At 39.6% G+C, this 24,295-nt stretch overlaps 1 non-coding gene across 1 annotated transcript; it reads right to left on the bottom strand.

Moving 5' to 3' along the window:
• Window positions 1-16,871: 16,871 nt before the first annotated feature.
• Window positions 16,872-16,979, bottom strand: LOC127741835 (small nucleolar RNA R71). Its single transcript, XR_008003040.1, has one exon. It is a non-coding gene; the product is annotated as a small nucleolar RNA R71 (small nucleolar RNA).
• Window positions 16,980-24,295: the final 7,316 nt, after the last annotated feature.

Here is a 24,295-nt window from a genome sequence, read left to right on the forward strand (position 1 = left end):
AGTTTGCAGAATATGTGCTGATTATAGCCATTATACTGATGAATGCCCGCAGCTCCAACAAGAAGACAACATGGTGGCATCCACTCATAATTTCTATGACCGCCCCAACCAAAGGTACAATCAAGGTGGAAATAATAACCATGGATGGCAGGAAAATTCTAACCAGAATTGGAGGGACAACAATAACAGAGGAGGCAAAGATAATCAGGGAAATCAGAGGTGGAATAATAACAACAACAGGCAGCAGAATCAACCTTACAGAGCACCTCACTTGAGGAAAAACCAAGGACCACAGAATAATCAACAGTAGACCTCTCAATTCACTCATTCTTCTTTATCTCATAATGAAGAGTTACTACAATCTTTTGAGCGAAGACAGTAGACCATGGAAAATAACATCATGAATAGTATTAATGCCAGTCTGAATGGTCTGACCTCTACTTTGCAAGCTCTTGTCTCACAGATTGGAGCAACACAAAATTCCAGTAACCAACCTTCAAGCTCCACTGGAATCCCCTCTCAACCATTACCCAATCCAAAGGGAGGCATTAATGCCATCACCCTAAGGTCCGAAACCACACTGCATGAGAGGAATCAGGAAGAGCCAAGCTCACCGAACACGCCTCAGCTGAAGAGGTGGTAGAAATAGAAGATGTTGAAGAGGAAGAGGATATACAGGACATAGCTGAAGAAGAAATAGCCCAACCACAAGAGGAAGCACCAAAAGGCGCAGACACTACAGAAAATACTACGCCTATTCCATTTCCACAACTTGCAAGGAAGCCCAAGAAGCAGCTGGAACCCGATCCTAAAATGGTAGAAATATTCAAAAAGGTCGAGGTAACTGTTCCTCTTTTTGATGTTATTCAGCAAGTACCTAAATATGCAAAGTTTCTAAAAGATTTATGTATCCATAAAGACAAAATTAATGAATTAGAAACTATTCCTTTAGGTAGTTCTATATCTGCTTTAATGGGAGGATTACCTAAAAAATGTAGTGATCCAGGCCCTTGTATAGTTAGCTGTACTATTGGTGGTGTAGTGATTTATGATTGCATGTGTGATTTAGGAGCATGTGTTAGTATAATGCCTTTGTCTATATATGATATTTTGAGGCTCCCTCCCTTAAAAAGGTCGGCAGCTCGTTTTGTGTTAGCAGATAAAAGCATTATTACAGTGGCTGGAGTTGCTGAAGATGTCTTGGTGAATATTAAAGGGCTTACATTTCCCACTGATTTTTATATCTTGGAGATGCTCCATAATGATTCAGATAAGCCATCATCAATCCTACTTGGAAGACCATTCCTGAAGACATCAAAATTCAAATTAGATGCTTTTTCAGGAACATACTCCTTTGAAATAGATGGCCGCATAGTAATCTTCAACCTGAATGGAGTCATTAACAACCCTCCAGAAGATCATTCTATCTTCCAATGTGATGTCATAGATGAAAGTGTAGCTGAAGTTCACAAGGAAGAGTTAGAAGAGAGGCACACTGGACAAGGTCCAAGTGTGGGGACCCTCTTAACTGACAATGAGGGCACTTCGTCATTTTCACAAGCTCCAGATAATCCAGAGCCTGCCCATGATCAGAAGTTAGAACTGAAACCCCTCCCTCCACATCTCAAATACGCTTATCTTGAAGATGAGCAGAAGTTTCCAGTTATCATTGCAAGGGAACTTACTTCTCAACAAGAAGAGCAGTTACTTGATATGCTGAGGAAGCATAAGAAGGCAATTGGGTGGAGTTTGGCAAACATAGTAGGCATCAACCCTCAAGTATGTGAGCACAGAATATTTTTAGAAGAGGGAGTAAGACCTGTCCGTCAACCCCAAAGAAGATTGAATCCCACCATCTTGGAAGTTGTCAAAAAGGAAGTGACCAGACTATTGGAAGCAGGTATCATATATCCCATTTCAGACAGTGAATGGGTAAGCCCAGTACAAGTGGTGCCCAAGAAGTCTGGAGTCACTACAGTGAAGAATGAGCATGGAGAGCTCATAGCAACTAGAGTTCAGAATGCTTGGAGAGTTTGCATTGATTACAGGCGTCTCAACCAAGCTACCCGTAAGGATCACTACCCACTTCCATTCATTGATCAAATATTGGATCGCCTGTCAGGTAAATCACATTATTGTTTTTTAGATGGTTACACAGGTTATTTCCAGATTCATATAGCTCCTGAGGATCAGGAAAAGACCACTTTTACATGTCCTTTTAGGACTTATGCTTACAAGAGAATGCCATTTGGCTTGTGCAATGCACCAGCTACTTTCCAAAGGTGCATGATGAGTCTTTTCTCTGACCTTATTGAGGATTATATGCAAGTTTTTATGGATTTTAGCGTTTATGGTGATTCTTTTAGCCTTTGCTTAGATGGATTATCTAGAGTATTAGATAGATGTGTTAATACCAACCTTGTATTAAATTTTGAAAAATGTCATTTTATGGTAAAACAAGGGATTGTATTAGGACATGTGGTATCTAATAATGGCATTTCTGTAGACCCAGCAAAGGCGAATGTTATTTCTAGTTTACCTTACCCCTCTTCTGTGAGGGAAGTCCGTTCGTTCCTTGGCCATGCAGGTTTTTACAGGAGATTTATTAAGGACTTTAGTAAGGTAGCACTTCCCTTATCCAGATTACTGCAAAAGGATATTGAGTTCGAGTTCAGTCATTGCAAACAAGCGTTTGATAAGCTGAAGACTGCTCTGACTCAAGCTCCAATTGTGAGAGGACCAGACTGGAGCCAGCCGTTTGAAATCATGTGCGATGCTTCCAACCATGCAGTAGGAGTAGCGCTGGCTCAGCGTGAAGGTAAGGATCCTTTTGTTATTGCTTATGCATCTAAGACTTTAGACACTGCCCAACCCAATTATACTACTACTGAGAAAGAGCTTCTTGCTATTGTTTTTGCTCTGGATAAATTTCAGGCTTATTTACTTGGTACTAGAGTAGTAGTGTATTCGAACCATGCAGCTTTAAAGTATCTATTAGCTAAAAAGGAGTCCAAACCAAGACTTATACGTTGGATACTGCTGTTACAAGAATTTGATTTAGAAATAAAGGATAGGAGTGGTAATCAGAATTTAGTAGCAGACCACCTGAGTCGCCTTGAGCATATTAAGGATGATTCTACTCCTATAGATGATAATTTTCCTTTTGATAATCTGCAAGCAGTATCTGAGGTAGTCCCTTGGTATGCACCTGTTGCTAATTATTTAGTTAGCCGCACATTTCCTCCAAATTTTTCTAAGCATCAAAGAGACAAGCTGAAAAGCGAGTCTAAATATTATATATGGGATGACCCATATTTATGGAGATGTGGCGCTGACCAAGTAATTAGACGCTGTGTGCCTGAATCAGAATTCCAGTCCATTTTAGAGGCATGTCACTCATTCGAGAGTCGAGGACATTTTGGCCCTCAAAAAACGGCTAGAAAAATCTTAGACTGTGGATTCTGGTGGCCTACTCTTTTTAGAGACGCTGCTGAGTTTTGTAAATCCTGTCTCCCATGTCAGAAATTTGGTAATATATCCAAGAGGGATGAGATGCCTAAACAAATTATGCTTTTCTGTGAAATTTTTGATGTTTGGGGCATTGACTTCATGGGCCCATTTCCAAATTCTAATGGATATTTTTATATATTATTAGCTGTGGATTATGTTTCCAAATGGGTGGAAGCAATTCCTACCCGTACTGATGATGCTAACACTGTTGTTTTCTTTGTGAGAAACCATATTATATGTCGCTTTGGATCTCCACGAGCAACTGTGAGCGATCAAGGCACCCATTTTTGTAACAGGAGACTAACAGAATTAATGAAGAAGCATGGGATAATTCATAAAGCTGCAACAGCTTACCATCCCCAAACTAATGGGCAAGCCGAGGTGTCAAACAGAGAAATTAAGCGTATCTTGCAAAAGATAGTAAAGCCACATAGAAAAGACTGGAGCACCAGGCTACAAGATGCACTTTGGGCATATAGAACAGCTTACAAGACACCCATTGGGATGAGTCCTTTCTGCTTGGTTTATGGAAAAGCTTGTCATCTCCCAGTTGAAGTAGAACACAGAGCCTTTTGGGCAGTTAAGGAGTGCAACATGGGAATTGAGAAAGCCGGAGCTGAAAGGAAGTTGCAACTGCAAGAACTGGAGAGCCTTCGCCTAGAAGCTTATGAGAACTCAAGAATATACAAGGAAAAGATGAAGGCTGTACATGATCAAAACATCAAGAAGAAAGAGTTCCAACCTGGGGATTTAGTCCTCCTTTACAAATCTCGACTAAGGCTCATGCCAGGTAAGTTGAGAGCAAGATGGGACGGTCCATACAGAGTAGAGAAGGCCGAACCGTATGGAGTTTATCACCTAAGCCATCCTTCAAGCTCTGAACTTCTTAAGGTTAATGGACAACACCTGAAGCTATACCATGGCGAGAAGATGCAGAGAAACAAGGAGCTTGAGATCTTCCTCTTGGAAGATCCCCACATAGCAGAAGATTGAGCTAGTGGTGCGTCCAACTTACGGACGTTAAAGTAAAGTGCTAGGTGGGAGACAACCCACCATGGTATGATCGTTCTTTTCTTTATTTTTAGTTTTTCCTATTCAATAACTCTTCTCTTTATTAGTACTTTCGTGCATTTGCATTTACATGTTTTTATTTTTCATTTAAAAAAAAAATTTCGCTACGCGATGCGATTGCATCAGCGACACGTCCGCGTCGCTTGGAGAGTAAAGAAAATAAAAGTGAACAGAGAGTCACACTGGAGCGTGGCTGGAGGCGTGCCACTGACACAAATCGACCCACGCGACCGCGTCCCTGACGCGTTCGCGTCGCATGGGAATCATGGCCTCCCACGCGACCGGGTGCCCCACGCGGCCCCGTGCCCTGAGTTTTTGACGTAAAAGGGTGCACAATGAAATATTGTGCGAGAGTGGTGCTGAATTGGTGCTGGAAGCATAATCCTTATCACGCGCCCACGTCACCGACGTGGCCGCATCCTCTATTTTTTGAAGCATACTCACGCGATCGCGTGACCCACGCGATCACGTCACCATATTTTGGCAAATAAATTAATTTGAACAGAGAGTTGTGCTGGCGCGAGGCTGCACTCGCGCCAGAAGCATAACATGGGTCACGCGACCGCGTGACCGACGCGATAGCGTGACTATACTTAAAGCGCATCCACGCGAACGTTTGCCCTACGTGGCCGTGTCGCACGCACCGCACAGCTCAACCTAAAATTGCCACATATCTTATCTTTCTCTCCTCCAAATCCTAATTTTTCTTTTCCCTCCTTGTTTCTTCTTTCTCCCTTCTTCCTTCTATCTCACCTATCACTTTCTCTCTCCCACCTCCATTACCAAGGTTCTATTTTCTTCCTCCTTCTTTTATTTTCTATCATTATTGTTATTTTATATGTTATTTTCTTTTTCTTTTCTTCTTCTTTTCATTATTCTTATTTTCTTTTTTTTCTTCTTTTCCTTTTTACATGGTGTTAGAAATTTATTTGAGTCATTATTCCTCATTATATGCTTGTGGATTGTTACAAATTGTTTGACAATTAATATTATTATTTTTAAGGGATTGCTTGCATGTTCACCTTCATACTTTCTATATCTTATTTACCATGCATGCCATGTGTTTGTGAAAAAGCCCATATAGCATTATGCACTTTTCTACATTAATTTACCCTACCATTCAATGCTTGCTTTTCACAAATTCTCTTTACTATTGTTTTAATTGAATTTAATTGTCCATACAAACATTTTGGCTTGTGACAACTGATGCTTGGTCTATGCTACTCATGCCCTTTTCCGGCATGCTAATAAACACCTTGCATCCACTTATGTTTCGATGCACTCACAATTTTTCATTGATGGCTTTTCATATGTACTCAAGAGCATATGTTAATGTCAATTACATCTTAATGTGCATCTATCACCACTCTTCCATTCTCTTCCTTGCTATATATCTATTTGAACTTAATTTACTTTCCCCTCCCTTTTTCAGGATGGCCACCAAGAAAGGAAAGGAGAAAGTAACTCCTAAACCCCCAGCAAGAAGAGGAACTAAAAGAGCATTAGTGGCAGAGCCCCCTTCAACCACAGTCAAGCCCTCAACAAAGAGAGTTAATGGGATAATAAAGGTTGATGAAAAGGAGAAAGCCTTTCCAGCAAAGGACACTGCGCGATTTTCCAATCGCTACTGTGAGCAGATGTTCCCTATCCTGGCAGAAAGGAATTATAACAATGAATACCTTCTTATCCTCCCGTCCAATATTGCTACCTTTGTTGAGCCGCAAATTGAACGAAGACAATGGGGTTTCCTACGGAGACAGCCGAGACAGGTCAATCTTTCTTGGGTAGTTGAGTTCTACTCTAACTTCTACATGCCAACCCTACAGTCTGTTTATGTCCGGCAGAAGCAAGTCCCCATTACAGAAGAGGCCATTCAGCAAGCTCTGAGTCTTCCCCCTATTCCAGAAGGAATGGACGCCTTCCAAGAAGCCGCACTTAAGCGCCAGAGGTACCAATTTGACTGGGACTCCATTCTCGGAGTTATCGCATTACCTGGCAGCCGTTGGATCTACGGATACCACCGTACCCACCCTAAGGGAATCTTGGCTTCAGCATTTACTTTGGAGGCTCGCGTATGGGCACAGATCATGTCCCATTATGTCTTTCTGAGCACTCACGAGTCCTCCTTCACTGCGGACATGGCCGTTCTACTATGGTGCATCCTTACATACCAACCTCTGAATCTCTCAAGCCATATCCGGAATGCTATGGGACACGTACAAATTGCAGGCAATTTACCTTTTCCCGCCTTGGTCTCAGATCTTGTCTCAGCAGCCGGAGTCTCCTACAGAGCTGGGGACACCAAAGCCGTGCTTCCACGGGATGATCAGTATGTCCTTAACGGGAAATACCTCAGACTTCCAGCAGCCACTACAAGTCTTCCTACTGCTCCAATTGAAGATAATCCTTCTTCAACCCCACAAGCACCTACAACTGATGAATTACTCCAGCAGATAATCAAAAGGTTGGATCAGCAAGAACACAAAGCTAAGTTGAGAGAGCGCCGCAACAACCGACAACTCAAACACCTCAGGGAGCTACTTAGAGGAGATTGCAAAGACTCGGACACCCCAGAATCCACTTCTTTTACCAGCACAGGGAGCCATGACGGTCCCGATTGTGGAGATACTGCTTCCAGCCCACCCCTGTTCTTGACAAATGGCATCGAAGACGGTGCAAAGCCTTAAGTGTGGGGAGGTCGGTCAGTACCTGACTTCCGGAGGTAATTTCTCTTCTCTAGCACCAATAATTAGGATATTTTAGTTAGATTTTCTTTCTTTTATAGAATAGAATAATTTGCATAGGTTAGGATAGTTGCATTCATGTTCTACTTGATTGAAAAGACAATAAGTTTCTTCTAAGACTCTATTTTTGGAACAAAATTTCACTAATTTTTCAAAATTTTTATGATAAAATTGCTTGAGTTGTATTTGGAACATGATGTTTGAGCTAAAGAACACACAATTTGTTCTATATTTTACCACATTACTAACCTTAAGCTGAAAAACAATTGTATATCCCAAATTGAATCTTTGGTTAGCTTAAGATAGAATTGTGTGTGCTAGTTAGGTATGGGAAATTGTGGGAACAAAAGTTGTTAAGGGAATGTGTCATGAAAATTTAATGGGAATTTGGATACCTACTCATGTGAAACTATAAGAATAAAAAAATCTATGTGCATTGATAAGCTATATTTATTTTAATGTGTAAAATAAAAAATAATTTTAATCTTTCAAAAAAAATACTAAATAAATAAATGAATAAATAAGGGGACAAAATTACCCCAATGTTGAATTCAGAATTCAAAGATCAATGCACGTATGATAGAATCAAAATACAAAGTGATACGTGAGTATGGATTGAAAAAAGGAAATTCTGGGTAGCTAGGTATGAACTTTAAGATTACATTAAAAATATATAGGTTGGGTTAAAGCTTGGGTTAATTAAAGATTCAATTTATCAGCTCACTTAACCATATGTATACCCCTACCTATACCTTGGCCCCATTACAACCTTGAAAAGACCTCATGATGTTTGCATTGGTATATTAACTGTTGTTGATTGGTTAGGAGAAAAACAAAAGTTAAAAAGCATGATTAGAGAAGGATAGAGTAATTACCCTATACACTAGAGATTAGAGCGTACATACATTATCAGTGAGGGTTCAATGCTTGAATTTTCATGTTCCCTGCTTTCATAGGCTATCCTCTTGAATTTTTATCTGTTTTACTGTATAAGGGTAGAATTAGTGGAATTTGATTTATAATTTTTTCGAAGAGCTTATTTACTTTTGATCAAGTGGGCAAGAATCATATAGTTGCATTTATTTACATATATAGGATTGCATTGCATTTCATGAGTTTCTACATGTTCATACTTGTCTACTTTATCTCCTTCAATTAAGCATGAGAACATACTAATGTTTAAGTGTGGAGAGGTTGATAAACCACTATTTTATGGTTTATATTGTGTTTAATTGTGTGGTTTTATCATGATCCTTACCCACTTATTCATTAAATTAGCATGCATTTAGATTTCCTTCCTGAATTTATTACAAGGTTGAAAACTGCTTCTTAGAGACTTTAATTATGTATTTTTAATTCTCCTTTATTCCATTCGATGCCGTGATCTGTGTGTTGAGTGTTTCAGGCTTTACAGGGCATGAATGAATGGGAGATTGGAAAAGAAGCTGGCAAAAATGGAAGGAACACAAGAATTTGAGGAGATAACCAGTGAGAAGTGACGCGGTTGCATGGCTCACGCGACCACACGAAGGGGAGCAAATCGCAGCGACGCGGCTGCATGGCTCACGCGGCCGCGCGGATTGGAAAAGCTCAAGCGACGCGGTAGCGTGGATGACGCAAACGCGTGGCTTGGAAAAGCGCGAGTGATGCGTCCGCATGGGTCACGCGATCACGTGACATGTGCGATCTGCATAATCTGCAGAATTTGCTGGGGGGCGATTTTGGACCTGATTTCGACCCAGTTTTCGGCCCGGAACAGCAGACTAGAGCCAGAGAACATGCAGAAATAGAGCACAACATTCATTCTACACAGTTTTCAGTTTTAGATCTAGTTTTCACTCCTCCTCTAGGTTTTTCTCTTTAGGTTTTAGAATTTAATTTTCAATTGGTCTTAGCATTGGAACATTGAGAAGAGTTATTTCCTCATCAAGACTTCGTCATTCTAGTTCGTTCTCTTAACTTGGTTTATTTCTTCCATGTTCTTTGCATTGTTCAATTTTGTCATTTGAATACTTTTATGATTATTTAATACAAGAATTATTTCTTTCATTTTAATCCATTTTACCTTCCAATAATCATGTCTTCTTTTAATTCCCTTTCATATGTTATGGATTTATTATTTACAATGAGCGAGTAGTTCCCCTCACTTGATGGGGAGTTGATTGAAAGGAACTCTTGAGTTGGAAGGATTGAAAGAGAATTTGTAATTGGGTTAACTGTTGGATTGCTATCTTGTCACTAACACCAATCCCTTTGAACTAAGTGGGTTGCAACTCGTGAACAGATCTATCATTCCAACTTGTTTGACTTTCCTTTACTTAGTAAAGGATAACTAAACAGAACAACCATTAATTATAAATTAATCCTAAAATCACTCCATCAATAATAGAGATTCCAACTAATCAACTCCCAGTCAAGGCTTTTATTTATATTATTCAAATTTCCTCAATTTAATTTTCCATCTACTTAACTCAACTTTTTGGAAACATCTAATTAATAAAATAGCACACTTTCCTGCAACTCGTTGGGAGACGACCTGGGACTCAAACTCCCAGTAATTTTTAATTTAAATTCTCTGTGACATATTTCTAAATTGATAGGCAGATTTTCGGTGAGTTAAGAACTATACTGGCAACGTAATTAATTTAATAATTTTTAATTCACCACTTTCTGTGCTCCATCAATACCTCAAAAAAAACCGGATCCCGGAAGGTTCTTAATACCTTGCACCATAGGCATCATGACCTTTGAGAAGGCTCTGACTAACCTGGGGTCAGGCATAAACCTCATGCCACTCTTTGTAATGGAGAAACTGGGAATCTTTAAGGTACAAGCTGCAAGAATCTCACTAGAGATGGCAGACAAATCAAAGAAACAGGCTTATGGACTTGTAGAGGATGTCTTGGTAAAGGTTGAAGGCCTTTACATCCCTGCTGATTTCATAATCCTGGTCACTGGGAAGGATGATGATGAATCCATCATCTTAGGAAGACCCTTCCTAGCGACAACAAAGGCTGTGATTGATGTAGACAGAGGAGAGCTAGTCCTTCAAGTGAATGAGGACTACCTTGTGTTTAAGGCTCAAGGATCTCCTTCTGTACACATGGAGAAGAAGCATGAAAAGCTTCTCTCAATATAGAGTCAAACAGAGCCCCCACATTCAAACTCTAAGTTTGGTGTTGGGAGGCCCCAACTATGCTCTGAACATCTGTGAAGCTTCATGAGAGCTCACTGTCAAGCTATTGACATTAAAGAAGCGCTTATTGGGAGGCAACCAATTTTTATTTATCTATGTTAAATTTCTATTTTCCATTGTTATTTTCTGTTTTCTTTAGGTTGATGATCATGTGGAATCACAAAAACAACTGCAACAATCAAAGCAAACTCAAAAATAGCATTAAACACAGCACACCCTAGAGAAGGAGCTTATTGGCGTTTAAACGCCAGTAAGGGTACCAGAATGGCCTTAAACGTCCAGTCTGGTACCATTCTGGGCGTTTAACGCCAGAAAATGGCACCAGACTGGCATTTAATGCCAGAAAGGGAAGAAAAGATGGCATTAAACGCCAGAAATAGGCAGTAATCTGGCGTTTAATGCCAGGATTAACACTCAGGGGGCGTTTACATGCCAGAATGGTGCAGGGATGAGAAATCCTTGACACCTCAGGATTTATGGACCCCACAGAATCCCCACCTACCTCAACTCACTCTCTCTTCTTCACACATTCCAATAACACCCTTCCCCAAATACCCTTCACCAATCATCTCTACCTCTCTTCCCCATCACCTCTTCACCACTCACATCCACCCACTCTTCTCCAAAAACTCCACCTACCCCACCATTCACAATTCAAAAACTTTCCCTCCCAAACCCAACCCTAATACACGAAAACTACCCCTCTCTCCACTTCTACCCCTTTACCCCTCCTTCATTTTCACACATCATAAACACTTCTTTCCCCTCTTGGCCGAACCACTCACCACTCTCCATCTCCTCCATTTCTTCTTTTTCTCCGTCCTTCTTTCTTCTTTTGCTCGAGGACGAGCAAACCTTTTAAGTTTGGTGTGGAAAAAGCATTGCTTTTTGTGTTTTCATAACCATTTATGGCACCTAAGGCCAGAGAAACCTCTAGAAAGAGGAAAAGAAAGGCAAAAGCTTCCACCTCCGAGTCATGGAAGATGAAGAGATTCATCTCAAGGTCCATCAAGACCACTTCTATGAAGTTGTGGCCAAGAAGAAGGTGATCCCCGAGGTCCCTTTCATGCTCAAAAGGAATGAGTATCCGGAGATCCGACATGAGATTCGAAAAAGAGGTTTTGAAGTTCTCACCAACCCCATTCAACAAGTCAGAATCTTAATGGTTCAAGAGTTCTATGCTAATGCATGGATCACCAAGAACCATGATCAAAGTGTGAACCTGAACCCAAAGAATTGGCTTACAATGGTTCGGGGGAAATACTTAGATTTCAGTTTGAAAAATGTAAGGTTGGCATTCAACTTGCCAATGATGTAAGGAGATGCACACCCCTACACTAGAAGGGTCAACTTTGATCAAAGGTTGGACCAAGTCCTCATGGACATATGTGTGGAAGGAGCTCAGTGGAAAAGAGACTCCAAAGGCAAGCCAGTTCAATTGAGAAGGCATGACCTTAAACCCGTGGCTAGAGGATGGTTGGAATTCATCCAACGCTCCATCATTCTTAATAGCAACCGATCCGAAGTGACTGTAGATCGGGTTATCATGATCCATAGCATCATGATTGGAGAGGAAGTGGAAGTTCATGAGATTATACCTCTAGAACTATACAAGGTAGCTGACAAACCTTCCACTTTAGCAAGGTTAGCCTTCCCTCATCTCATCTGTCACTGATGAGTGGATAATTTATACGCTTTTTGGCATTGTTTTTACGTAGTTTTTAGTAGGATCTAGCTACTTTTCTGGGATGTTTTTATTAGTTTTTATGCAAAATTCATATTTCTGGACTTTACTATGAGTTTGTGTGTTTTTCTGTGATTTCAGGTATTTTCTGACTGAAATTGAGGGACCTAAGCAAACATATGACTCAGAGGCTGACAAAGGACTGCTGATGCTGTTGGATTCTAACCTTCCTGCACTCGAAATGGATTTTCTGCAGCTACAGAACTCCAAATGACGCGCTCTCAATTGCGTTGGAAAGTAGACATCCAGGAATTTCCAACAATATATAATAGTCCATACTTTGCTTGAGTTTTGACGACGCAAACTGGCATTCAAACGCCCCTTTTCTGCCCTATTCTGAAGTCAAAACGCCAGAACTGGCATAAAAGTTGGAGTTAAACACCCAAACTGGCATAAAAGCTGGCGTTTAACTCCAAGAGAGGTCTCTACACATGTAAAGCTCAATGCTCAGCCCAAGCACACACCAAGTGGGCCCGGAAGTAGATTGCTGCATCATTTACCTATTTCTGTAAACCCTAGTAGCTAGTTTTCTTATAAATAGGACCTTTTGACTATTGTATTTTCATCTATCTTTGGAATCTTGGAACCATTGTTCACGTTTTGGGAGGCTAGCCATTCGGCCATGCCTACCCTATTTTCACATATGTATTTTCAACGGTGGAGTTTCTACACACCATAGATTAAGGTGTGGAGCTCTGCTGTTCCTCGAGTATTAATGCAAAGTACTATTGTTCTTCTATTCAATTCATGCTTATTCGTATTCTAAGATATTCGCTTGCACTTCAACATGATGAATATGATGATCCGTGACACTCATCACTATTCTCACTCATGAGCGCGTGACTGACAACCACTTCTGTTCTACTTAAGATTGAGCGTGTATCTCTTAGCCTCCATTCCGAAAGATCGGAGTCTTCGTGGTATAAGCTAGGATTATTGGCGGCCATTCCTGAGATCCGGAAAGTCTAAACCTTGTCTGTGGTACTCCGAGTAGGATCTGGGAAGGGATGACTGTGACGAGCTTCAAACTCGCGAGTGTTGGGCGTAGTGACAGACGCAAAAGGATAGTAAATCCTATTCCAACATGATCGAGAATCGACAGATGATTAGCCGTGCGGTGACAGCGCATTTGGACCATTTTCACTGAGAGGATGGGAGGTAGCCATTGATGCCGGTGAAACCCAACATACAGCTTGCCATGGAAAGGAGTATGAAGGATTGGATGAAGGCAGTAGGAAAGCAAAGATTCAAGAGGAGCAAAGCATCTCCATACGCTTATCTGAAATTCCCACCAATGAATTACATAAGTATCTCTATCTTTATTTTCTGTTTATTTATCTTTTTATTTATTAAAACTCCATAACCATTTGAATCCACCTGACTGAGATTTACAAGGTGACCATAGCTTGCTTCAAGCCGACAATCTCCGTGGGATCGACCCTTACTCACGTAAGGTATTACTTGGACGACCCAGTGCACTTGCTGGTTAGTTGTGCGAAGTTGTGACAAAGTGTGATTCACATTTGAGAGCTCCAAGTCTTTGGTGCCATTGTTGATGATCACAATTTCGTGCACCAGTCACCTATGCAATTTAGCTAGACTTGTCATAGAGGAAGACATCCTCATTGAAGAGGACAAGCCCATCACTAAAAAGAGGATGGAGCAAATAAGAGAGCCCACTCATGGACCCCAACAAGAGCATGAGGAAGTCCCTCATCAAGAAATCCCTGAGATGCCTCAAGGGATGCAATTTCCTCCAAACAACTATTGGGAGCAACTCAACACCTCTTTGGGAGATTTGAGTTCCAATATGGAGCAACTAAGGATGGGGCACTAAGAGCACTCCATCATTCTCCATGAAATTAGAGAGGATCAAATAGCCATGAGGGAAGAGCAACAAAGGCAAGGAAGAGACATTGAGGAGCTCAAGCACTCCATAGGATCTTCAAGAAGGAGAACTAGCCGCCATCATTAAGGTGGACTCGTTCTTTAATTTCTTTGTTCTTATTTTTCTATTTTTTTATTTTTATGCTTTATGTGTTATCTATGTTTGTGTCTTCATTACATGATCATTAGTGTCTAGTGTCTATGCCTTAAAGCTATGAATAATTCCATGAATCCTTCACCTCTCTTAAATGAAAAATGTTCTTAATTACAAAAGAACAAGAAGTATATGAATTTCAAATTTTATCTTGAAATTAGTTTAATTACTTTGATGTGGTGGCAATACTTTTTGTTTTCTAAATGAATGCTTGAACAGTGCATATTTTTTATAGTGAAGTTTATGAATGTTAAATTTGTTGGCTCTTGAAAGAATGATGAACAAAGAAAAATGTTATTGATAATCTGAAAAATCATGAAATTGATTCTTGAAGCAAGAAAAAGTAGTGAATAACAAGGCTTGCGAAAAAAAAAAAGAGAAAAGAGAAAAGAGGCGAAAAAGGAAAAGAAAGAAAAAGAAAAAGCAAGTAGAAAAAGCCAATAGCCCTTAAAACCAAAAGGCAAGGGTAAAAAGGATCCAAGGCTTTGAGCATTAATGGATAAGAGGGCCCAAAGGAATAAAATCCTGGCCTAAGCGGCTAAATCAAGCTGTCCCTAACCATGTGCTTGAGACTGAGTGGTTAAAGTCGTGATCCAAAGCAAAAAGAGTGTGCTTAAGAACTCTGGACATCTCTAACTGGGGACTCTAGCAAAGCTGAGTCACAATCTGAAAAGGTTCACCCAGTTATGTGTCTGTGGCATTTATTTATCCGGTGGTAATACTGGAAAACAAAGTGCTTAGGGCCACGACCAAGACTCATAAAGTAGCTGTGTTCAAGAATCAACGTACTAAACTAGGAGAATCAATAACACTATCTAAATTCTGAGTTCCTATAGATGCCAATCATTCTGAATTAATTGTCTTGCAATTTTCGAAACACATGCATTGTGTTCTTGATGATCTTCAAGTCGTTCTTGATGAATTGCCTTGTTTGATCTTCATGATTTATTGATTTGCACTGCATGATGTTCTACATATGCATTCTTGCATTCATATGCCCCAAACATGAGAAAATTCTAAGTTTGGTGTCCTCCATGTTTTCTTTCATTAAGAAAACTGAGTTCTTGATGTTCATCTTGATCTTCAAGATTGTTCTTGGTGTTCATCTTGACGTTCATAATGTTCTTGCATATATCTTGTGTTTTGGTCCAAGAATTATATGTTTTGACTCATTTTGTTATTTTTCAAAATTGAAAACGTATCTTCTTGAATAAAGGATTTAGCAAAATGAAGATCCAAGAACATAAAGCAGAGGAATTACAGAGAAAAAGCTGGGCGTTCAAAACGCCCAGTGAAGAAGAAAAACTGGCGTTTAAACGCCAGCCAGGGTACTTGGCTGGGCGTTTAAACACCCAAACCATGCAGCAATTGGGCGTTAAACACCCAAAACATGCAGCTCCTAGGCGTTTAACGCCATGATGACACAAAGAGAGGAATTTTGTTTTCAAATCAAATCTTTTTCAAATATTCATTTTTTTTTTCAAAATCAAATCTTTTTCAAGTCAAATATTTTCAATCATATCTTTTTCAAAATCATATCTTTTTCAAAAAAAATCAAATCTTTTTAAAATTTCATTTTCAAATCTTTTTCAAAATAAATTTTAATCATATCTTTTTAATCATACCTTTTTCAAATCATATCTTTTTTTAAAAAAAATTGATTTCAAAAATCTTTTCTAAACTTCTTATCTTTTCAAAATTAATTTTCAAATCTTTTTTTCAACTAACTAATTAACTTTTTCTTTGTTTTACTATTTCTTATCTTTTTCAAAACCACAACCAATTTTTCAAAAATTTATTTTAAATTTTATTCTTTTTATTTTCAAAAATTCTCCCCCCTCTCTTATCTTTTTCTATTTAAACACTAACATTCCTCCTCCATTGTCAATTCGAACTCCATCTCTCTTTGTGTGTTCGAATTCTTACCTCCTTCTTCCATTCTTGTTTTCCTCTGACACCTCAAGGAATCTCTATACTGTGACATAGAGGATTTTATATTTTCTTTGTTTTCTTCTCTTTCATATGAGCAGGAACAAAGATAAAGGCATACTTGTTGAAGCTGAAGCTGAACCTAAAAGGACTCTGAAGAGGAAGCTAAGAGCAGCTAAAGCACAAAACTCTGAAGAGGACCTCACTGAAATTTTTGAAAAGGAAGCAGCAAAAGAAACAATTATGGCCGAACCAAATAACAATGCAAGGAAGATTCTTGGTGATTTTACTACACCAACTTCCAACTTCTATGGAAGAAGCATCTCAATCCCTGCCATAGGAGCAAACAATTTTGTGCTAAAGCCTCAATTAGTTTCTCTACTGTAACAGAACTGCAAGTTTCATGGACTTCCATCAGAAGACCCTTATCAGTTCTTAACTGAGTTCTTGCAGATCTGTGATATTGTTAAGACAAATGAAATTGATCATGAAGTCTACAAGCTTATGCTTTTCCCTTTTGCTGTAAGAGACAGAGCTAGAACATGGTTGGACTCACAACCTAGAGATAGCCTGGACTCTTGGGATAAGTTGGTCACGGCTTTCTTAGCCAAGTTCTTTCCTCCTCAAAAGCTGAGCAAGCTTAGAGTGGATGTTCAGACCTTCAGACAAAAAGATGGTGAGTCCCTCTATGAAGCTTGGGAAAGATACAAGCAACTGACCAAAAAGTGTCCTTCTGACATGCTTTCAGAATGGACCACATTAGATATATTCTATGATGGTCTGTCTGAAATTTCCAAGATGTCACTGGACCACTCTGCAGGTGGGTCCATTCACCTAAAGAAAATGCCTGCAGAAGCTCAGAAACTTATTGAAATGGTTGCAAATAACCAGTTCATGTATACCTCTGAGAGAAATTCTGTGAGTAATGGGACGCCTCAAAAGAGAGGAGTTCTCGAAATTGATGCTCTGAATGCCATACTGGCTCAGAATAAAATATTGACCCAACAAGTTAATATGGTCTCTCAGAGTCTGAATGGATTGCAAAATGCATCCAACAGTGCTAAAGAAGCATCTTCTGAAGAAGAAGCTTATGATCCTGAGAACCCTGCAATGGCAGAGGTGAATTACATGGGTAAAGCCTTTGGCAACACCTATAATCCTTCATGGAAAAATCATCTAAATTTTTCATGGAAGGATCAACAGAAGTAATGCTTCAATAATAACAATGGTGGAAGAAACAGGTTTAGCAATAGCAAACCTTTCCCATCATCATCTCAGCAACAGACAGAGCATTTTGAGCAGAATCCTTCTAGCTTAGCAAACATAGTCTCTGGTCTATCTAAGGCCACTCTTAGTTTCATAACTGAAATAAGATCCTCCATTAGAAATTTGGAGGCACAAGTGGGCCAGCTGAGTAAAAGGGTTACTGAAACTCCTCCTAACACTCTACCAAGCAATACAGAAGAGAATCCTAAAGGAGAGTGCAAGGCCATTGATATAATCAACATGGCCGAAACCTTAGAGGAGGAGGAGGACGTGAATCCCAATGAGGAAGACCTCAGGGAACGTCCAAAGATCAGTAAAGAATACCCTAATGAGGAACCAAGGGAATCTGTGGCTCATACAGAGACCATAGAGATTCCCTTGGACCTCCTTTTACCATTCATGAGCTCTGATGACTATTCATCTTCTGAAAAGGATGAAGACATTGTTGAAGGGCAAGTTGCCTAATATTTAGGAGCAATCATGAAGCTGAATACCAAGCTATTTGGTAATGAGACTTGGGAGGAAGAGCCTCCCTTGCTCACCAATGAACTAAATACATTGGTTCAGCAAAATTTACCTCAAAAGAAACAGAATCCTGGTAAATTCTTAATACCCTGTACCATAGGCACCATGACCTTTGAAAAAGCTCTGTGTGACCTGGGATCAGGGATAAACATGATGCCACTCTCTGTAATGGAGAGACTGGGAATCTATGAGGTACATACTGCCAGATACTCATTGGAGATGGCAGATAAATCTATGAAAAAGGCTTATGGACTAGTAGAGGACGTGCTAGTGAAGGTTGAAGGCCTTTACTTCCCTGCTGATTTCATAATCATAGACACTAGGAGGGATGAGGATGAATCCATCATCCTTGGAAGACCCTTCCTAGCCACAGCAAGAGCTGTGATTAATGTTGACAGAGGAGAGTTGATCCTTCATGTGAATGAAGAATGCCTTGTAGTAAAGTCTCAAGGTTCTCCATCGGTAACCATGGAGAGTAAGCATGAAGAGCTTCTCCCAATACAGAGTCAAACAGAGCCCCCACATTCAAACTCTAAGTTTGGTGTTGGGAGGCCACAGCCAAACTCAAGTTTGGTGTTGAGATATCTCAACCATACTCTGATCATCTGTGAGACTCCATGAGAACTCACTGTCAAGCTATTGACATTAAAGAAGCGCTTATTGGGAGGCAACCCAATTTTATTTTAAGTTTATCTATATTATTTTATTTTCTTTTAGGTTGATGATCATGTGAAGTCACAAAGACAATTACAAAAATAAAGAGAAAAATAAAAAAAAAAACAGCATTGAAAACAGCACACCCTGGAGGAAGGACTTATTGGCGTTTAAACGCCAGTAAGGATAGTAAAATGGGCGTTTAAACGCCCAATCTGGCACCTTTCTGGGCGTTTAAACACCAGAATAGGACACTAGACTGGCGTTTAAACACCAAAATAGGGCAACAAACTGGCGTTTAGACACCAGAACAGGAAGAAAAGCTAGCGTTTAAACGCCAGAACAGGGCAGCAGACTGGCGTTTAAATGCCAGAATTGCACTCTAAGGCATTTTGAATGCCCAATTGGAGCAGGAAAGCGAATTCCTTGACCCCTCAGGATCTGTGGACCCCACAAGATCCCCACCAACCTCAATTCACTCTCTCTCCCCTCACACCTTCTCATACCACTTTCCCCTCCCAAACCCAACCCCAAATACATGAACCTACCTATCCCCCCACTCCTATATAAACCCCTCCACACTACTTCATTTTCACACATTACATATACTTTTCTTCTACCCTTGGCCGAATCCTATACACCCTCAATATCCTCCATTTTCTTCTTCTTCTACATCTTTCCTTCTTTTTTTGCTCGAGGATGAGCAAACCTTCTAAGTTTGGTATGGTAAAAGCATTGCTTTTTGTTTTTCCATAACCATTTATGGTACCTAAGGCCGGAGAAACCTCTAAAAAGAGGAAAGGGAAGACAACAGCTTCCACCTCCGAGTCATGAGAGATGGAGAGATTCATCTCAAGGGTCCATAGCTCAGTAGTAGAGCATGTGACTGCACAACAAGAGAGCCCATTCATGGCACTCAACAAGAGCATGAGGGAGTCCCTCATCAATAAATCACTGAGATGCATCAAGGGATGCAATTTCCTCCACACAATTATTGGGAGTAACTCAACACTTCTTTGGAAAGCTTGAGTTACAACATGGACCAATTAAGGGTGGAACACCAAGAGCACTCCATCATTCTCCATGAGATTAGAGAAGATCAAAGAGCTATGAGGGAGGAGCAATAAAGGCAAGGAAGAGACATAGAGGAGCTCAAGAGCACCATTGGTTCTTCAAGAGGAGGAAGACACCACCCTCACTAAGGTGGATTCATTCCTTAATCTCCTTATCTATTTATTTTTCTGTTTTCGACTTTATGCTGTGTCTTCTATCTATGTTTGTGTCTTCACTACATGATCATTAGTGTCTAGTGTCTATGTATTAAAGCTATGAACAACTCCATGAATCCTTCACCTTTCTTAAAAGAAAAATGTGCTTAACTACAAAAGAATAAGAAGTACTTGGATTTCAAATTTTATCTTGAAACTAGTTTAATTATTTTGATGTGGTGGCAATACTTTTTATTTTCTGAATGAATACTTGAACAGTGCATAATTTTTATCTTGTTGTTTATGAATGTTAAAGTTGTTGGCTCTTGAAAGAATGATGAACAAAGAGAAATGTTATTGATAATCTGAAAAATCATGAAATTGATTTTTGAAGCAAGAAAAAATAGTGAAAAAAATTTGAAAAAAGAAAAGAAAAGAAAAAAATGGTGAAAAAAAAAGAGAAAGAGAAAGAAAAAGCAAGCAGAAAAAGCCAATAGCCCTTAAAACCAAAAGGCAAGGGTAAAAAGGATCCAAGGCTTTGAGCATTAATGGATAGGAGGGCCCAAGGAAATAAAATTCAGGCCTAAGCGGCTAAATCAAGATGTCCCTAACCATGTGCTTGTGGCATGCAGGTCCAAGTGAAAAACTTGAGACTGAGTGGTTAAAGTCATGATCCAAAGCAGAAGAGTGTGCTTAAGAACTCTGGACACCTCTAACTGGGACTTTATCAAAGCTGAGTCACAATCTGAAAAGGTTCATCTAGTTATGTGTCTGTGGCATTTATGTATCCGGTGGTAATACTGGCAAACAAAGTGCTTAGGGTCATGGCCAAGACTCATAAAGTAGCTGTGTTCAAGAATCAACATACTGAACTAGGAGAATCAATAACACTATCTGAAACTCTGAGTTCCTATAGATGCCAATCATTCTGAATTTCAAAGGAAAAAGTGAGATGCCAAAATTGTTCAGAAGCAAAAAGCCACAAGCCCCGCTCATCTAATTAGGACTAAGTTTCATTGATACTATGGGATTCATTGTATATTCTCTTCTTTTTATCCTATTTTGTTTTCAGTTGGTTGGGGACAAGCAACAATTTAAGTTTGGTATTGTGATGAGCGAAAAATTTATACGCTTTTTGGCATTGTTTTTAGGTAGTTTTTAGTAGGATCTAGCTAATTTTTTGGGATGTTTTTATTAGTTTTTATGCAAAATTCATATTTCTGGACTTTACTATGAGTTTGTGTGTTTTTCTGTGATTTCATGTAATTTCTGGCTGAAATTGAGGGACCTGAGCAAAAATCTGATTCAGAGGCTGACAAAGGACTGCTGATGCTGTTGGATTTTGACCTTCCTGCACTTGAAGTGGATTTTCTATAGCTACAGAACTCCAAATGGCGCACTCTCAATTGCGTTGGAAAGTAGACATCCAGGAATTTCCAGCAATATATAATAGTCCATACTTTGCTTGAGTTTTGACGACGCAAACTGGCGTTCAAACGCCCCTTTTCTGCCCTATTCTGAAGTCAAAATGCCAAAACTAGCATAAAAGTTGGAGTTAAACGCCCAAACTGGTATAAAAGCTGGCGTTTAACTCCAAGAGAGGTCTCTACACGTGTAAAGCTCAATGCTCAGCCCAAGCACACACCAAGTGGGCCCGGAAGTGGATTTCTGCATCATTTACCTATTTCTGTAAACCCTAGTAGCTAGTTTTCTTATAAATAGGACCTTTTGACTATTGTATTTTCTTCTATCTTTGGAATCTTGGAACCATTGTTCACGTTTTGGGAGGCTGGCCATTCGGCCATGCCTACCCTATTTTCACATATGTATTTTCAACGGTGGAGTTTCTACACACCATAGATTAAGGTGTGGAGCTCTGCTGTTCCTTGAGTATTAATGCAAAGTACTATTGTTCTTATATTCAATTCATGCTTATTCGTATTCTAAGATATTCGCTTGCACTTCAACATGATGAATATGATGATCCGTGACACTCATCACTATTCTCACTCATGAACGTGTGACTGACAACCACTTCCGTTCTACTTAAGACTGAGCATGTATCTCTTAGCCTCCATTCCGAAAGATCGGAGTCTTCGTAGTATAAGCTAGGATTATTGGCGGCCATTCCTGAGATCCAAAAAGTCTAAACCTTGTCTGTGGTATCCCGAGTAGGATCTGGGAAGGGATGACTGTCACGAGCTTCAAACTCGCGAGTGTTGGGCGTAGTGACAGACGCAAAAGGATAGTAAATCCTATTCCAACATGATCAAGAATCGACAGATGATTAGCCATGCGGTGACAGTGCATTTGGACCATTCTCACTGAGAGGACGGGAGGTAGCCATTGACGCCGGTGAAACCCAACATACAGCTTGCCATGAAAAAGAGTATGAAGGATTGGATGAAGGCAGTAGGAAAGCAGATATTTAAGAGGAGCAAAGCATCTCAGTACGCTTATCTGAAATTCCCACCAATGAATTACATAAGTATCTCTATCTTTATTTTCTATTTATTTATCTTTTTATTTATTAAAACTCCATAACCATTTGAATCCGCCTGACTGAGATTTACAAGGTGACCATAGCTTGCTTCAAGACGACAATCTCTGTGCGATCGACCCTTACTCACGTAAGGTATTACTTGGACGACCCAGTGCACTTGCTGGTTAGTTGTGCGAAGTTGTGACAAAGTGTGATTCACGTTTGAGAGCTCCAAGTCTTTGGTGCCATTGTTGATGATCACAATTTCGTGCACCAGTCACCTATGCAATTTAGCTGGACTTGTCATAGAGGAAGACATCCTCATTGAAGAGGACAAGCCCATCACTAAAAAGAGGATGGAGCAAATAAGCGAGCCCACTCATGGACCCCAACAAGAGCATGAGGAAGTCCCTCATCAAGAAATCCCTAAGATGCCTCAAGGGATGCAATTTCCTCCAAACAACTATTGAGAGCAACTCAACACCTCTTTGGGAGATTTGAGTTCCAATATGGAGCAACTAAGGATGGAGCACCAAGAGCACTCCATCATTCTCCATGAAATTAGAGAGGATCAAATAGCCATGAGGGAAGAGCAACAAAGGCAAGGAAGAGACATTGAGGAGCTCAAGCACTCCATAGGATCCTCAAGAAAGAGGACTAGCCGCCATCATTAAGGTGGACCCGTTCTTTAATTTTTTTGTTCTTATTTTTCTATTTTTTTATTTTTATGCTTTATGTGTTATCTATGTTTGTGTCTTCATTACATGATCATTAGTGTCTAGTGTCTATGCCTTAAAGCTATGAATAATTCTATGAATCCTTCACCTCTCTTAAATGAAAAATGTTCCTAATTAGTTTAATTACTTTGATGTGGTGGCAATACTTTTTGTTTTCTGAATGAATGCTTGAACAGTGCATATTTTTTATAGTGAAGTTTATGAATGTTAAATTTCTTGGCTCTTGAAAGAATGATGAACAAAGAAAAATGTTATTGATAATCTGAAAAATCATGAAATTGATTCTTGAAGCAAGAAAAAGCAGTGAATAACAAGGCTTGCGAAAAAAAAGAGAAAAGAGAAAAGAGGCGAAAAAGGAAAAGAAAGAAAAAGAAAAAGCAAGCAGAAAAAGCCAATAGCCCTTGAAACCAAAAGGCAAGGGTAAAAAGGATCCAAGGCTTTGAGCATTAATGGATAAGAGAGCCCAAAGGAATAAAATCCTGGCCTAAGCGGCTAAATCAAGCTGTCCCTAACCATGTGCTTGAGACTGAGTGGTTAAAGTCGTGATCCAAAGCAAAAAGAGTGTGCTTAAGAACTCTGGACATCTCTAACTGGGGACTCTAGCAAAGCTGAATCACAATCTGAAAAGGTTCACCTAGTTATGTGTCTGTGGCATTTATATATCCGGTGGTAATACTGGAAAACAAAGTGCTTAGGGCCACGACCAAGACTCATAAAGTAACTGTGTTCAAGAATCAACGTACTGAACTAGGAGAATCAATAACACTATCAAATTCTGAGTTCCCTGAGATGCCAATCATTCTGAATTTCAAAGGATAAAGTGAGATGCCAAAACTGTTCAAGAGCAAAAAGCTACTAGCCCCGCTCATCTAATTCGAACTAAGTTTCATTGATATTGTGAGATTTATTGTGTATTCTCTTCTTTTTATTCTATCTTGTTTTCAGTTGCTTGGGGACAAACAACAATTTAAGTTTGGTGCTGTGAAGAGCGGATCATTTATACGCTTTTTGGCATTGTTTTTAGGTAGTTTTTAGTATGATTTAGTTAGTTTTTAGTATATAATTATTAGTTTTTATGCAAAAATCACATTTCTGGACTTTACTATGAGTTTGTGTTTTTTTCTGTGATTTCAGGTATTTTCTGGCTGAAAGAGGCTGAAAAAGGACTGCAGATGCTGTTGGATTCTG

The sequence above is a fragment of the Arachis duranensis genome, chromosome 9, assembly GCF_000817695.3.
Source record: "Arachis duranensis cultivar V14167 chromosome 9, aradu.V14167.gnm2.J7QH, whole genome shotgun sequence".
In the NCBI taxonomy this organism is placed as follows: domain Eukaryota; kingdom Viridiplantae; phylum Streptophyta; class Magnoliopsida; order Fabales; family Fabaceae; genus Arachis; species Arachis duranensis.